The sequence below is a fragment of the Halictus rubicundus genome, chromosome 10 (assembly GCF_050948215.1).
Source record: "Halictus rubicundus isolate RS-2024b chromosome 10, iyHalRubi1_principal, whole genome shotgun sequence".
Taxonomy (NCBI): Eukaryota; Metazoa; Arthropoda; class Insecta; order Hymenoptera; family Halictidae; genus Halictus; species Halictus rubicundus.
The window spans coordinates 4,169,948-4,188,393 of NC_135158.1; the positions used below are offsets into that span (position 1 = coordinate 4,169,948).

At 44.6% G+C, this 18,446-nt stretch overlaps 1 protein-coding gene across 3 annotated transcripts in view; it reads left to right on the forward strand.

The window, feature by feature from the left end:
* Positions 1-18,446, forward strand: part of LOC143358462 (uncharacterized) — a 93,968-nt gene that overhangs the window by 35,425 nt on the left and 40,097 nt on the right. The gene's annotated exons all lie outside the window — the stretch shown is intronic.

Genomic DNA, 18,446 nt, shown 5'->3' on the forward strand with positions numbered 1-18,446 from the left:
ACTATTTAATCAAACAATCCCGTACAGGACCTGTCGCTAGAATTCTATGGAAATGATCCGAAAATGGTTCTCATTGGCCCGAGACGGCCTCCGTTGTCCCAATGAAACGAATGGGGCGTCTCGAATGGTTTATGCTCGCTCCTCCCGAAGAGCTACGCGTTTCTTCGGCAACCGACGGTGAGCGTGCTGGCACGTAGCGGAACTTTGCCCCGTACGTGGTCCCCGAGCCCGGGATCCATGCCCCGAGTGGGCCCCATGGGCCCCATAGGCACGCGAGTGTGTGCAACGCTGTCCAGCGTGTCGCGCCGCGGTGCCATCGTCCTGAGAGTCAAAGTGAAACGCGCAAACGCCAACAAAATATTTTTTAACTACTTCCTTGTTCCTCAACTATCTCCCTGAAGTGTTCGGTGACCATCAGGTGGGATTATGACCGTGGATTCTGTCTGGATAAATAGATTTTCATCGGCATTCTTCTGTACTACAGGTACGTTCGCTCTCTAGAAAATTTTTCAGAATTTTTTTCCAGACGTGTCCGTAATAGGGTCTTTATTTTAACAATTGGTATAGTTAATATGAACCTTCTGTTGGTTACTGTATTAATTTTATTGACTTCCGTGCTGTCGTTTCTTTGTGACGCTATTTTGAAGTTGGTAGGTTCTATATGATTTGTAGTTTTCGAAACAGAAGGAAGCTCTCCACATATTTTTTAACATGAAATCAGTAGAAATGCATATTTTTTGATAAAAGAAGTGCGACAAATAATCCTGAAAATTTCAAAGAGAAACGCCCTATACTTCCTTAGAAAAAAATTGCAAAAGTCGCCTCATTTCTGGCTTTCTATACCAAAACTTTTAGTTCGAGGATCCTTTCGATCGCGCTGTGCACAAATAACATTAGTCACATTAAAGGCCAATTTACACGCGTTCTCTTCAGGGTTTTCACTCTCCCTTGTCCGACACGGGAACATACTTTAGGCGAGAGATATCGGGCCTGAAGATCTCTGTTCCGCGACGCCTCGTCAGCTCAGTTTTCGGCGAGGCTTTCTAATATATTTAGGGGTCCACGACCTTCAGTTCCGAGATCGATGGCCTTCGCCGAGCTACTTCCGCGATCGCGGCGTTCTCTAAACACGGTAATTACGATTTTATTTAAAGCTTACACACGGTCGTGTTTTAATTGTTACGCGTGGTCGCTGCAGCGGCGAGCCGCGAGCACGGGTTTAATGGGAGAGATTTCGGAATTGGTTAACATTAAATGGAGCTTTGAGTAACAAGGTTATGGCACGCAAAAGGGGCCGAAGAAAACGGCTCGGAACGCAGTCGTAAAACCTGCTTAACAATGGGGATTCGGATTACAAATCGATGCATAAATGCAACGAATGGTATTGCTGCCAATTTGCATAAACCGCGCGCCGTTTTTGACCTCGGAAGATTTGTTAAATAAATTAGTGGGCGTCAGACGATAACAACTACAATGAAATTCTCGTTGAATTCTTTGTCTGTGCAATAAAAGACATTTTATTACACTCACCTCTTATACTTAGAAGTTGCAATGAAAGTGCTATTATTCGCATTGTATACACTGAACGCGGGTATACGCAGCGAACGCTAGTGGAAAATTTTCAATAAAATTTCACAAATTTTCAATTTCATTTTTCATTTAGTCAGAACAAACGAACTTTTTTCTCATGTTTCGAAATTGCTTTATAACAGAATTCATTGAAATATAAAAAAATAGGCGAACTAAATTGCAGCGTGCAGCAAACACTGGAAAGAAAATTTCAATCAAATGAACTTCCCATTTCGCTTTTTTTATTTAGCCAAAATAAATTTATTTTGTTTATAAATTACTCGACAACAGCAACGATGTGGCTGCATGTAGAGCGCAAAATATACGGGCTAGATAAGAACATGCAACGCGTAACGAAATAATAACTAGAATGAGACGCAACGAAAGGTCCATTTTATTTTTCATTTAGCCCGAAAGAAATTTCTTTGGTTTGCAAATCATCCCCACGGTGGAATTTGCTTAAATATCAGCAATGCAGTTATTTTTAAAGTGCGATTCGCACGCGATAGATCGTAATATGCAAACGCATATTTCGCGTTTTTGTGCATCGCACGTTCTTCATCTAGACAGAAATAAATTTCTCTTCCCAGCGATTCGGAATTACTGTTCAACGAAATCTGCATAAATATTCGCGGAACGCGAACTAAATTATCCACCGCAACGTACGACGAAAAACCAACTTCAACGAGGTTCAATAAAATCAGCATTTCACTTTTCATCCGGCGTGAGACTACGACAAAGGAAATAAATTTCTCTTTCATCGCGGCGACGTTTGAAAAAATAACTCTCCGACGAGGATCTGCATAAATATTTCCAGTTCAATTACATCTAGAATGCAGATCAATCGGCTGCAATGAAACATTTCCAAGTTCATTAACGTCTAACAATAACACGTTCATCAGAAGTATAATACTTTCTTCTCGAGGCTGTTCCCAAAAGCGACGTCCGGGGATCAAGATTGCAATTACGGAGATTGGTGCAACAAAATCTGTATACATCGATCGAAGGCGGGGTTTCCGTCGCCAAAGAGCGCGGATTCGAAACGAGCACCCTGTACAAGCTGCACCGAGTCTGCACACCATTGCACACCGATGCAGCTGCAGTAGAATGCCGTTTGTGCGTGTAGGCGTGCGTGTGCAGGTGACTTTACGGTATATTGGTTCTCTTGAACGCTATACTCGGCAATGGGAATTGCGAGTGTGCAATATATTAGGTGCGCAAATCGATCCGTGGCCTTTTCCTCGCGAATCTGTTGTTTATTCTCCGACAATGAAAATGTCGAACAAATAAAACATTAAATTCAGCAGTACATCTTGTCCCATGCTCGTTGAATGAAATTCTATGAAACACAATAGTGTTCATAAATTCTTAAAAAATATTCTAGCATCTGTCACTATATTTATTTATTTATAATATGCATCTTTGTGCATATTACTGTCACCATACTAAAAAGAAAAGCTCCATACTAAAAAAAATAATTCGGTTCGTAATAAGAGGCGAGGATCAAAGCGTCGCAGCTATGGTTGTTCCGGCACCAGATACAGCTGATTAATTGCGGGGCCCTGAATTAATTTGTAGACCTAATAAACCAGGACAAGTTGCCGACTCGGCGTCTGTTCCACGGGCTTCCGCGGAGGAATTCGTCTTGTTCGATCGACGAGCCGCGAACGGGGAAACAATACAACCGCGGCGGAAGCGTCGCGACGCGCGGAGGAAGCGATTCCACCGTGCGATTCCTCTCCGTGTGATGCGACTGTATGCGAATCGGAGAGGCATTGACCCCTTTGGCGAGTCGCGCGAGCGAGTGACATCGGGACGCGTGCGAAACCTGGCTTTCGCGAATGCAACATGATCTTGAATCGAAGTTAGCAATTCAAAATCGACATACCTTCTTCGAAACTTCAGAAGAAATATCATTAGGCATGTGCAAATATTTGCTGATAATGTTGGCGGTCATGGTTCAACGCGAAGGAAGTTATACAATAAAATAATTTAGTATAGAAGTATTCTGTATCAGTAACAGATAGTTTTTTTTTATAGTACTCTTATTTTTTACTGTGTTGGAGTAAAATTATTAAACGAAGAGATGCATTTTTATTTTCATTTAATTTCTGTGTGGTACAGTTGACTTGGAAACCTTTTATTTGAATCTGAGATTCACGGTCTACTTATCACTATTATGAGCGATAACGATGAATAAATTAATGACAAAGATACGAAAGGCAATTTTGACCTCATTTTTGTTGTAATTTATACATTAGAAAATGGTCTAGTTAGAAATACATTACAGAAACAGTGGAAGGAATGTGTGAGGTTTTCCAAAATGATGTGAAGCCATATTTCTTCGTATGAGTGAGTACTGTCTTCACCTGTCTTAGAAGCTATTTGCTCCCAAAATAATTGCGCTCGATTCGCTTTGTGTACCAATTAAACTCCTGCTAAAACGACGCAGGTGATCTACAGTGTGGCTAGGCGTAATGGCCAATCCCCACAGAATTGAAATACCGTACAGTTTCCATTAACCAAAGACTTTACTGTCCGGAAACTCTGATGTTCGGACGTTTTATCGATCCTAACTTATGCGACACATTCCTACAAACAATTAGAGGATCCTTTACTGCTATGCCCGTTGACGCACCGTACAGTTTATGGCAAATTCTTTGGTTTAATTCCAGCACTAAACGGGGATGATTCACGTTTGGCGACGTCGATAAAAGCGGGTTGGTAATGTTTTTTGAAGAATTGGGTAGTTTGTTTATTGTACCGCGGAGGAATAAATTTGCTCAACCCGCAAACGCTCGGGGAAACGCTGCGGTTTTCGACTATGGTTGTTTATATTTCGACTTAACCAGCTGTTATTCGTAACTTCAAATTTTAAATAAATATGTGGAATTGAAATAGGACAATAAAGAATGCATCGAAATAAATTGTTAAGTTTTTATTACATAAAAATGTATTTCATCCTCGTTTTTCATAAAATTTATAATAGGACCATTTTGCCTTGCGTTCGACGCGTATGCACGTCATTGCTTGATTTTAATTCCGCACACTGTGGGGGGTTTTTAAAACTAAATACCACGCTTAACTGGTTAAAGCCGAAAATAATGAAAAGTCAGAAAATGACGAAAAAGTTTTACCGTTTACTGATCACAGGAAAATGTCCATAAAAACCTGTGTCGTATTAATAATATACGCCAGATGTATAAAGAATGTGCCCCAGTCTTAATTTTCGAAACCATGTTCATAAATTGCATAAAACCATTAAACTTTGATCGAAAACAGTGTGCACCTTAATTTATCGAGCGAAGATCCGTGTCAGGTAGCAGCTTTCCCATAGTCCAAACATCCGTTTGTCGGCCCATCGCCTCCGGCAACCATTTTTGTCAACTATCGTCTCGGTGGGAGCAAGGAAACGCCTAATTTAAATTCCAAGACCGTTTTACTGCAGATATACGGACTCGAGTGCACCGAAGCGCCGAATAACCTTCTGTCCACGAACGTCCGAACCGTATTTAGCTGTCGAAGAATTGCTTTTGTACACTTGACCTCCGTTGACCGGCATTCTTCGCCGTTCTTTACCATTCTACGAGCCAAGATAAAATAATCGCCGTGCCGTGGAACTGCAGTTAAACAAATCTCGCAGCACTTCGAACTGGGGACATCCAAACATTGCATAATCACCGATAATTCCAAAGACAACGTCCTCGCGAGACGGGAGACAGAGAAAGAGAGGATTCTAGGGCGTCGGAGCTAAAGTTAGCGGTGAGGTGTCTCGTGCGTTAATATTTCTAATCAGAAGCGCAAATCGTTAATGTTAATAACGGAGCGAGGAATGGGGACGGTTCGACGACGCAACGGCGATTCTAGTTCAGAAGCAACTCCGCAGGCGGCGTGTATCCGTTTTTATTCCGCGAATCGTTGCTCTATATTTAGCCGATGAAAATCCTGCTCGAGCGAACGATCATTTATTTTACACGGCTCGGTTTTTGCAGCCGGTCGTTGCCGGTCCGAGGATTGCGATCCGGAGTTGCCTTTGTGCAACTCGACTGAATCGCCTTGAAAGTTCCAGCGGGAAAGGTTACACGGACGTTTCGCGTCGCGGAAAGAATCGAGGAGCCGTTAACGGTGGTCAGGGATACTGTAACCTTTTGAATTTGCCGCGCCATCCTTTCCCCGTCGCGTCGCCCCAGATCACAATCGAAAGCATCGCCGCGGTTGTTGCAATTCATTTTTATTGGGAAAATACTCGACGGTGTTCGGATTATTTCCCCCGACGCTTCGTAATACAGTAGTAATCGTAGTAATACAGTGTTCACCCGATATATGTCCAAAACACGGGTCTAGCCAAGGACATATATCGGCCAGGACGTACTATTCTTCTTGGCCCCTCACGGGGTATACTCCACGGTGGTGGGGATAGTTCTGCGACCTTTATCAACCAGACATTTGCGACATATATCCAGTAATTATGTAGTCTGACATGTCGTAAACTTTTCCGTTCGTTCTGCCACTCTTTCGACGTCGCTCCAGATCGAAATCGAAAGCTGTAATTTTTTTTTATTCGGCAGACATTTGGCAGTGATCGCATAATTTTCTGACGCTTTGCAGTCACGCAGTTCGAAGCTGGTTTGATCTGATAAACCAGATCGTACTTCCATGGATTTATTTTCGTTATTAGATTTCCAAGTTCTTTGCAGAATAAAAATTGTACGCATTAATTCCAAGACAATCCTTGAAATTGGAACGTGTTTTTCCCTCGCAAACTTAACCGCGCGTTAATTTTTATTGGGGGCGAAACTCTAGCATCTGCGGTATTTTAAATTATTTTCTTCCCCTTGATGGTTATGGTTATGGTTGTTTAGGATTGGTTATACGGCTGCAGAGAGCACCAGCCACGTTTCTGGAATTCCAAAAAGTCGCAATCTCCTCGATTTACCGGGACTCCAAGACTTTCTCCTTCGCAATCTCCCACCCACGTTCGTTCGCCAGTAGAGTAATATCTTATAAATCTAGCTAAAATTGGCGCCGGTACACGGAGGCAACCGGAAGAGATTCTGCGCGGTCCGTTTCCATCCCTCCTTGCTTCTCCTTCTTCTTCTTCTTCTTCACTTGGGACGAAAGTTTTCGTGAAGCCGGCAAGGAACGTGTCCGTCTGATCAAAAGGCTGAGATCGGGAATTCCTGTGCTAATTAACCCTTTGGCTTTCAATATCGAGTCGAACTTCCCCAGAAACGTCTTCAAACGAGTTTAGTAAATATATATTTGGTTTCAGGCGAGAATGCCCCATTCATTCTGTTTTATTGACGCTACATCCTTTGAAGAAACGTAGACTCGGAACGAACCTCTTCAGCGATAAATTAAAACACGTTCCCGGTAGAATTTATGCACTTTTTCTGGCCACATATTAAAGCTGGAGGAACGTACTTTACGGTTGGTTCACGGAGGTTCGCAGGGTAATTCGAAATCACGAAAAATTAATTAAATCCGTACCTCGGAACGGACATGATTACATTGATTTTAAGGGGATTCCTAGAACACGCCCCCGTGGGAATTTTTTCACGTCTGGGGGTTTGAATTAAAGCTGGAACACTGTACTTTATGATCGTTCCATTTAAGTTTCCATAGAAATTCGAGATCAAACTACTGCACCGCTTGAAATCAAATTTAAAATGCTCTGCCCGGGAAATTGATCAACTCTGACGAGCTAAGCGCGCGTGGGCGTCCGTTCCGCGGATATCGGCTTGACAGTGGTCACGGAACCTGGAATCGGGAGCGACCTCGTTAGACGGTCGCTTCTTCTAGCAGGTAATTAAACGTGCGAAGGAAAGGAAAAACCGCGGGTGCATCGGTCGCGAAGTAGGGCTCCGCGTTAATTGTATCGCGCCTCGTTAGGTCGTCCCAGAACGGGTCGAGCTGTTTCAGGTAAGAACGACGACATCAGCGTCGCGTCGGAGCGGAGAGAGAAAGAAAGAACGGTGTGACCGAGGAGAGAACAGAACACGAAAAAAGAAGGAGGAAACCGGGTCCGGAGACCTTGTGCCCATTGCCGCGGCCGCGGAGGATCGTCTCCGGAACAGAAAACCGGCGGCGTCACGTGTCCACCGGCTCTCGTCGATCCAACGAGAGAGTTTCGATGAACCTAGAAACCCCGACGAGCCTAGTTTTTACCCGGCGGGCTTTCCTCGAGACGTTCCCAGACCTGGAACCTTGTGCAAAGTGGATCGGATAGGAAACCGAGGGATTCGTGTTGCGACCAGAAACCTTCATGCGTGGAAAAGTCGATCCGGTTTTAATGAGATATTGTCTTGTCCGAAGAAATATGCCACGGAGCCACGGCGAAGAAATTTTGCAGGGGTTGTTGCTCCTCGGACTCTGGGATGGTTTTTGGTTCGTAATTTTTCACTCTGGACACAGTCTACTGTGTCAGCGAATTTTTTTAAAATAATTTTCTAATGAGTTATATTGTTCCTGTAGAAGCCGAGGGGGTGTAATTTTGCCTCGTAATCATCTCCGAATCGCGTTTGTTACGCCACTGATTGTGCAAATCGATTTTTTGATGAATTAGGGAAGCTCGGGGATTTAAAAAGGGAAGAACCTCTGGGAACAGTTTGTTTCGGAATGTAAATTTGATTTTTACGACGATATTCAGTTGTACGTGGATCTCTGCGAGAGTTGATATAGGTCTCTCGAGAGGCTCGTTTTGGAAAATGTCATTGATTGATTGACACAGTTCTTTATGCGTTTCGAAGGCCGCGTGAATCAACGCTCTCGGGAAACCTTCCCGAATCGGTTTTTATCGACGGTGTAAGTGGAGCCTGAGCGTTCGATTCGTAGAATTAGACAGCGACAAAACAATAATTTAAGCATTCTTTTCGCGGAGCCGTGGAAATGAATTTTTGCGAGCGATACGAACGTTCGCGACGATAAATGAACGCTGCGTTTCGGCGCGACGCGGTGTAGAACTCTGCTGGCTAATTAATGAAGATTCGACAGTCTCCGTTCGAATTTAATAACTTAATGAAGCGTACCAAATCTTCATGAAATCCCTATCGGATTTCTGAATGCGCTTCCGCGAAGTTCTTCCTTGAGTTTGGCTTAAGACTTCTTACAGTGAATGCACTTCGGAATTTCTGCCGTTTTTGATCTCGTCCCGTCATCCGTTTTCAACTTTCCCGGTGATTTTACTTTCTAAGTGGCTTATGAAAACTGAAAAGTGTGCTCCGGCTTAAATCGTAAGACCCGGTACTCGCAATTTCGATTGAGAACATTTTTTTCAAGCATCACTGGCCAACGGAAACTGAGAATTTGTTACCGCTTCAACAATCGAGACTTCCCGACAAAATTCCGGATTGAACATTGAATTTGCGCGAGCAAAATCAGTATTTAAGCGCAACCCGTTTCGACGGCGAGCCGTTCGATTGAATAGGAGAGTATTGATCTCGGAGAGGATTCATGAGCGGCTGAATAATTAAAGGAGACACAGGCTCGAACAAGGAAGGACGTTTGACCTCATAGTTTACGCCGACGGCGTGGTTCTACGAGTCCGATGAACGTCGTCGTCCCATAAAAAGGGTGAAACATTGTTTGGAGAGAAGACACGCGACAGAAAGTAGAAAGAGGCGATTCTAGGAACTGGTGACACGGTAACCGGGTCCGGTTTTTTTTCCCCCGCGCCGTACGGTGGATCTTGCTCGCGGAACTGGCATTGTGAATTCTGAATTTCTTTCAGGATCGCCGCGCGTTTCCTGGATCAACTGTCCACGGAGGGGCTCGCTTTCTAAATGCCCTCTTTTTCTCATTTTCCCCTGCACGGCCTCAATCGAACCGATGTCGTTCGATTCGTCCTCATTGGCCATGCTATACTGACAATGGAGAGACCGATGCTTCCAAATCGAAGCGTGAAACAGGAAAGTTCAAAAGATAGCATTTTTTATTATTCTCAAGAAATTTAATTTTTGCTAAGAGGAATCTCGAAGACGTAAGAAGTTTTGAATAATTTTTCTGAAATATTCTACACAGAAATTGTACCATTTTAGTATTTCTTAGCCGATTCTTTGGGAGTAAGAAACCATGAGAAACATTACAAAATTTTTTGTAACACTCCACAAGAGATAGTATATACGCTATGGTTGTTGAGCCAGCGTTAGGAAGTTACGAGCGACATTAAAAAATTTTTTAAAAATATTCTACAAGAGACAGTACAATTTTTGATTCGTTGTGGTTGTTGATCTAGAGTTACGAGCGATATTAAGAAATGTTTCAAAAATACTTTGCAAGGGATAAGTCAATTTTTGTGTCCGTAAAATTACGTTGTAAAATTACCAGCTAAGATAATCTAACGATCGCGTCCCAAAGGCGTCGACACACACGATCCCTCGCATTTCTCACGAAAGTATGAAAAGGATTTGAAACGGGCTCGGAACGAATTGGTCGGTTCCAATTACGCCGGGTTGTCGGCGATAAAATTTCAACGGTGCTTTAAAGAATTCAAGCGCCCTCTCAATCATCGTTTAATCGCCGCCTCGCGTTACTCATGAATTATTGAGAATGGAATTTAGGAATTTATGCGGCTCGAGCCCGCGAGCGCGCCTCTAATTTCAGATAATTTTCTTTTAATTAACCGTGTCGATTCACGGCGTACTTTCTTTTGCGAGCGCGCGGCACTCGGCCAATGGGAGTTCGTTCGTTACACGTCGATATCCCCATAGGGCGATTGGAACGCGTGGATTTTCCGCGTTTTGTTATCCGGCTTGCGAACGTGAGAAAAGCGAACGCCGTTGCTCACGGACACCTCTAGAAGGTTTTTCGATCGATGGATCTGTGGTTCGCCGCAGAGATCGATAGTTTTCCCATCGGGCCTCGCATTCCCACACTGATCGCTCGCGATCAACTCTATTTATTTCCTTCTCTTGGCAGTCAAGCGATGGAAAAGCGAGAAGCACGCCTTAACGTTTACTTGATAAGTCCCCCTCTGCTTCCTGTACTTTAATGTCTCCAATTAAAACTGACTGCTTCAGGCTCCTGTCATTAGTGGCTGCAGAACTTTGCACTGTTCCTACAGGGAGATATTTAAAGCCGTAAGAATGGAACGCAGTTAATTATTACGCTCGAATCTTTGCAAATTCAGAGTAACCCTTAAGTAGCATTATGAAGTACTGTGCTGGGACCTTTATAAAATTTTAAGTATCTGAGACTAAATAATTGAAATGTTCTAAAGAAATTAAAGAAATTTGATAGTTGAAATTATCGTATACTACAGTGGTAAGATTTAGGAATTTTGTTAGGGCCATGAGAGACCCCAGCATATCAGTTAAGGATTAAACATAAAACCGGTTTTCATGGATCAAGATTTTCAATTGCATCGAGTTTCAGCGAAGTTCGTATTTTACAAGCGAACTTTATTAATCTTTTAAGGTCTTCGTGTGCTCTGAACGTATAAATGTCCGCTTACTGCCAGTCCGGTAATTAACAAAAGTACAGCAGTTGTAAAATTAGGTTTACTACACGGTGCTCCGAGGAGCTCGCTGTTTCGTGTACGGTCGTATTAAAGTGAATCCTGTAATAGTGGCAGCAGATATGAAAAAGGGAAAACTGTCTGCCCGAATTTACAGGTTCGTTTAAGGTTTCATAGTGTTCTCTCGCCGCGTGCTGTTATCTTACGAGATAATGTAGTTTCGCGCGTCAGCGGCTGGCCGGCGTAACTCGCGGAAAGACGAAAGTTTGCGTCAGGAGCAACCGACCGTGGCTTGCAAAAAGGCGTCATTCTGCGTTGGTTGCGAGTGCATTGAATACCAAGTTCCTGGACAACTTCACAAGTCAATTCTTAAAAAAGAAAACCAGATTGTTCGGCATCGATTCGTTGCGTCAAAACGTCTAACAAATTCATTAAAATTGATAAAAATCTCTGTTTCACTGTGGTCGATTCAGCGTTAGGCACGGCAATTTGGTTGGCGTGTTTGGTATCTCGGCAAATTAGTCATTATTTAGTTCCAGGCATTAGTTTCTCGGGTAAAATAGACGGACAAATGTTTGCGGTCGCGGTGTTTTAGCAAATTTTAACAGGCATTTGATAGGTGCGCATTTGCACGCTCGTGAGGCATCAGAAAGTGGAACAGAACCGATTTTTCGGAAATTTCTCGTTAGAAACGCCTCATTAATTATACCGAATTATAGTGGAATAATGCTTCTTCAATTTCTAAATTCAAGACTTTCCCAAAAAATTCATGACTCCGTGCACAGTGCCTCCTTAAATCGACAAAGCACATGCATTCCTTTAGATTCGTTTAGGCTCGAAACGAACCCTCAAAACCTTTACTTTTCTTCACACAATAGCGATTCATAAAAATTAGAATAACATCTCTCACAATTAAACTTTGCCTCAGACACCACAAACTGCCCAAAATTGCAACGCTCGTCTCTTTCTCAGTAAAAATACCAAATTTTTTAGGAACCGTAGTGTCGCGAAAAAAAATTCGGTGACGCGCATGTCCGAAAGATCAAGGCCCGCTTTTGAAGAAAAGTGGCATGAACGACGGAAATAGTGTCCCCGTCATCGGTGGTAGGCGTGCGAGAGAGTACCGTACTCGCGAGAGAATCGGCCGAGAAGAATGGCCGCAGCCGTGCAGATAAATGACGCCGCGTGTCTCCGACGCTGGTTAGGGTATCGCGAACGAACGTTGCTGGCGCGAGATAAAGGAAATAGACGAACCACTGTGCGATTATCGAAGCGGGGCAATAATTAATTCCGTGCGATCAGGCCCGACTTTCGCCTCCGGACTCTGCATTCGACGCGCGGAGCGCTGACGTTTCAGCTTCGTCGCGTTGTAAACGCGACTTTTATGGCAGACGTCGAACACTATGCTCTCTGGTTTTATCAACGTACGTGCTCCTTCTTTTTTTTTTGCTGATATTGTCGAACGTAACTCGCTTCTCGCCGCCTCGGTTTATTCCCGTATTAACGCTGGACTTGAGAAACACAATGGACCCGATGCTATTTTTGCACTTTGGTTAGGCGTTCGGACGTTTATTTATCACTTTGTGTTTCGGAAGAGTGCATCGAGCTGCGGAACTATCGGAGAAACGTATTGCAAAGAGCAAGTGTCATCGACAAAATTTATGGTGTCCGGAAATAGAAAATTAATGGAATATTAGTCGAGGTAATTTTTAAGATATCATGCTTGAGGTCATTGGCTACGGATTTATTAATAATTCTGCGGTCATCGGTCGAGTCTTACGTTTGAACTATCATCGAGAGAAATAAAACAGGTTTATTAACAGCAATTTTCTTATGAAAAGATACTATTGAAGATACGACTCTAGTTTGAACTTAATTAATGGGAATTATATTCTTCGCAGATGGTCATTGTGACATTTTTATATAGGTGCCTCTGTTCAACATTTTTTTTTTAAATGTTGCCACGGTGCGTTTATAATTCTTAAATTAATAGAACAACAAGGGAAAGACGCAATAGTACCGCGTAGTTTAAAAGGTTGAACAGCTTCAGAGCGGAGAACATCATCGGTAAAAATACTGGGTTATTCATGTCCCGATCATCAATATTTCAAGCACGAATGGCAACAGTGATTTCCATACTAAAGGTTCCAGAGCTCCCTAAAAGTTTGAAGAACCGAAATGCTGGTTTCTTTCTCTGCAAGATCAAGATTACAGTCCCCCCACTTAGGAAGTCAAAAAGAGTACGCTCGGTTTAATTAAAAGTTTCGGAACTTCTCTTGCATTTCGCTTAAAGAAATTCGGTTTCTCGCGTGTCGGTTGGATTTTGTTTTCGGAGGCTGGTTGAGCATGTGTATGATGTTTGAGGGTACGTTTCTCGAAGAAATTAATATTTCGATTGCTTTCGAGCCAGAAGAAGGAGAGATCTCTCGAGCCCCACTTAAGAGTTCCCGGTTTAAAGTGCACTCGAGGCATCCGGGACGCATGCAGTCTGAGAAACGCTTCTTGCGCCGGTGTCTCCGCGATTGGATCCAGACACGCGGCCGTTTCGAAGCCACGGGAAGGGAAATAAAAATCTATTGTGCGGATCGGCCGCCTCATTGTCTTTTATTCTCGTGTCTGCGCTTTGTTTCGCGGCCGCCGCGTTCTCATCTCGTTCCTGCGACGCTGGGTCACGTTTTGGGACCATTGTTGACATTTTTCACTCCTCCTTCCAACCAAAAACAACTCCGCAAACCGCTCTTTTGCATTTCTAATCCTGTATCCAATATAAAAAATTTATAGAGAAAATAGTACGCATTAAATGCGAGGTACAGGAATCACATAGATATTTGCTTACATTTTTAATAATTTTGCTGGGTTGGAAATAATGCAATAGCATTTTTAAATTCATCATACGTTTTTAAGACTAGACTTTAACGTGTAATTATCACTAGGGTGAAGGAAAGAATCGACTGATTCTTAAAAAAGAGATATTAAATACAACAAATCTTATTTCATATCGTGGCAATGCAATTTGTTGCTTGGGCTGGCTCTTAGTATCGAGCAAGCCAGTGTGCTCGTTCCGAAGGTGCTTCGATCGGCAATTTGAAGTACATAAAGGCCGTTTTATGCACGCATCGGAGAGCCCAGCTCCCCCGTGCTCAAGACAGACATCTTCCCGGTAAAACTTCTGTTTTCCCAGCAAAATTTTATGGGCGATCATGTCAGACGGTTCATAAGAGAGCATCGTGTACACACGGAGGCGGCCTGTGCGGTAATCGTATCGAGAGCGTCGCTCGCATTCTTAAGGAACGCGCGCGCGCGTAGAAATAAAAGTGTCGGTCGGAGCGCGCGTTTCACAATTTTACGAGGCGCGGCACGAAAGTTTCTTTATTTGCAACGGCTCATATTCCCCGAGGTAATAGTTGAAAAGCTCGCCGGTGAAAGAACCGCTTTCCAAACGCGTCGAATCCGGTGGAATCGTCGAGAGAACCCGTCGTTTTCGACGAATCGACGAGCGATTCAGGCTTGCTCGAAAACTCCACGAGAACTTCGCATGTGTGACCAGTCATCGACGGGACACAATGCTTGCTCAAACAGCGTGTAATTAAATTCGAGACACTCGACACACCGGGACCGACGGTTTTTTCAGAAGCGTTCGGAGTCTTCGATACATGATGCTGGTGTGCTCATTTGCAAATTAGAATTTGTTACCAGTAAAACAAACACTGGATATGACGACCTTGTACTGTCGATCATAATATTCATTTCCCTAAAATTGTACGATTTTATTTCTGCTGAAATCAATTTGCCTTGAAATCTGATCAAATTGAATCATCGTGGACTGTTCCTAATTTAACCTAAAAGCAGACTTGCGCTATTTAACGACGACGCAAAATGAATATAAATGGATTTCCCAGGACGAGAAATGATGAAAATTGTTTCAAAATAAATCGAGGCTGCCGGACATGTTCCGCCTGCGAAGTGAAAAATGTGCGAAACTGGCAGATGAGTGTGGAATGAAACTTCCGTAGCTCATCTAGCGGTTCGCGATCCAATTAATTACAGTCTCTCGCGGAGAGCTGGGGCTCCGAAGTGTTCGTACAGCACGGTGTCGTTAGACGGAGATTCACGAGCGGTCATCGTCGATTCGATCCTCGTTAGACGCGCCGACGGCGGAGTCCCGTTTCACTTTTTATCCCGGGCGGATCTGCTTTCGTTCTCCGTAACGTGGGGGTTTTTGTCGGCCGCGGCGAGCCGTCGATTCGTTCGTTTTCTGGCGTTGATTGCCTTATAACGGTGGCCAAGGCGTGGAACGGGCCCCGTGCCCGACACGTAAGATCGTAGGGTTACGAGGGAAAGTTGCACGCATCACCTACGTGCGCTGGCTTCGCGCATTCTAGCTCTCAAAGTGAAAGACGTCGGCATTAAAAACGCAGAACGAGCGAACGCCGGCGTGAATTCCGAGCGATGAGCGAGAGCGGGATGCTCTTCGAGCTCGGAAGTCTTATCAATTCGTAAGTTTGGTCGCCATTGTGAGCATAAACCCACAAGGGGACACTGTTTGCTCTGGGAACAATAGAGGGCTGGCTTTTTCGGTGTTCCTCTGTTTGGAGGGCGTGGCATCGCTGAGTAGGCGTGGTTTCGGACCGGGTCCGTGCTCTGTGGGGCAATCTGTGCTCGCGACCTTTATATTTACCCTTCGCATTATGCCCATGTGATACCTTGAAGGTGTAGGATGCCCTCCCTATTTTTAACTTATGGGTTCATAAAATAATGATTTTTGTTTAACTCTTGATAGTCAAACTATGATACTTCAAGTTATAACTATAAGGTATTATTGGGTAGGAAGGAAGGAAGCTTGCCACGATTTAGATCGTTCGTAAATTTTAATGAGTAAAACGGACATGTAAAAAATTAAAATAAATATATCGATCACCACCAAGGGACGCGTCATCCCCTAAATGTGCTGATCAGTTAAAAAACAGACCGGAACAAAGACGGTATCGCATGGAGATATAAAGGGTGTAGATGTAAAGGAGGATTGGGGTTCTAGAAAATCCGCAGCCCATTAAGCGTCAATATCTTCATATTACACTGTTCCCAGGCGCAGGGGTCGATTAAAACGCAGAGCGAGGCGTAAAGGAGCACGTATATACGTCCGCAGAGAATCGTATCACGGATCTAACCGCACGCCAGGCAGCGTTCGTGTTATGTAAATCAGAAGGTGGGTCCGTCGTCGCTCGGGGGTCCATCGTTTGCTTTTCGTTGAACGTCCAGCTGAAATTCTGGCGTCGAGGACGCTTTTGTCGGTCGCCCCACGGTATCTGCCGTCGAATCTCGCGTTGTCTGGCATCGCGGGATAAAACGGACACATCCATGGACCCGCGTGTGCACGTACGAGCACACACAGACAGATAGAGATTGACGCACGGACGAGAAGCGAGCGCGAGCACACCGGAGTCTCTCGGCTCTAGTAAAAGGAGGTGTGGTTATGGTCGGAGCTGGTCGACCTCGTTTAGGACCGGTAAAGGTATAACACGATAGCAGGCTCGGTCTCTGGCTCGCTGACTCGGGAACCAGTACAAATCGAGCGTGGCTGTCTCACCTTGTTTCCAGCCTTTGCATAAAATGAATTCTACACACGGCTTCTCTCCTCTCGCGTCGTAATTTCCCACGTCGCAAAAACGTGACCGACGAAATTCGTAGGGAATCGCGTTAAAAGTTCGCGCGGAGGAATTGTCTCGACAGGTGTTCCCGGGATGATCGTTTTTGTTCTCAGTGAAAGAGCTCCGAGTTCGTCCAGTTTTATGGTGGTCTTGCTAACAAATGCGTCGGAACGGTGAACTCAGCAGGATTATGACCGACCGAAAGTGAGGAGATTGTAGCTGAATTGGTATCGAGGATTTCGAGAGTGTACAATGGAGCAGGATGGGGGAAGGATACTCCGAGAAAGGACACTGTCCAGATTAATTACAACGTAAGTCTGAAATTCTAATTTCACTCGCCGTTGGAACCAGTCGTAGATAAACTCTTTTAAAATCGGACGACTTTACTTGGGTTTTTCTTGTGGGGTCCAATATAGTTTTTATAGAAATAGAGAGATATCGATAGTAAACGTACAAGCGACAGCAAACGTTCTTGGAGTCCTTCCCGGAAAATCGAAATTAACGCTAGGTTTACGGGGGCTGTGAAAGTGAATATTTTGCATTACTTTCTAAAGATAACGAGAATGGGTTTATCAAAATTTGCGTGATCGTCAGACGTTCGATATCCCGATAGACTCTATACCGCAGCAGAACTATACGCGCTTCCACGAGCCAGGGTCCCCGGAACGCGGCGACCTTCGGCGCGTAATTGACTGACATTTCGCGCGATTGGATGGATTCATTTGCATAGCAGGAAACATGCCGGGTGCCGCCTCGATTTCCACGTAGCCGGGTTCACGAGCTGCCGTAACGTTCTCGGCTTGATACAGTTCCCGACCCTGCTGAAAGTTTGATTGGCGCGGAGGAGATCTCTAATTCCGTGCCCTCTTAACGGGATGAAGGCTCTCTCTCTCTCTCTCTCTCGCGATCCATCCCCGTTTCCCGTTCTTCTTCATCTGTCACGCGGAGCCCGCCGAAAGATCGGAGAACAGGAATTCATGTTTGTCTTTGCGGCGCGATTAACGCGTCCCCGGAGACAGAGACATCGCACGCTCGCTGCCGTTCTCTTAATCCCTGAGGAGATTAACATCGACTCCGTCGAACAAGAACCACGGAAATGACGACGCCGCATCCCGCGACGATGAATGCGCCCCGGAGAAACCGGGCACGATCCCGGCGAAATGGTTCTTTCAATTTCACGCGCGATTTTTCCGCATGCCGGGGCGCATTTCGAAAATCATCGCCAGATTGCTTTGCCTCCGTTGGGAAATAATTTAAGGAATTTGGACACGGCAGATGCTGTTCTATGAAGCATGATGCATGCAGCTCGACGTAAATTGTTGAAAATTAGCGATTCTCTGGGAATTTATTTATTAAGCCGTCGAAACGAAAACGTGCCGGCGCAGGCCCGCAGATTTGCGATACCTCCACGGTTGATTGCCCGCGCCTCTCGCTCCCCGGATAACAGTTGCATAATCCCGCGACGAGGTTGTGACCGTTCAGCTTCGGGGTACGCCTCGTAATCGCGCGACAGCAAAAATCACACCGGTTGCTCAAGTTTCCGCGTGGTACCAACCACGCTCAACTTCGGAAACTCGGAGGCGGACGATTTAACAGGTTTATGTAAGAGGTGGCAGCGACTGTGCCGCTCGATCGCTTTAGAAGGTCGAAGAGAGTGAATGTCGATGCATCGGTAGTTGTTCTGCGACCGGGGATGGGCACGAGCCTCTTTCGAAGTAGGGACATTACCTTCTTATAAGTCCCATCCGTTCAAAAAACAAAAAAGTTACAAATTC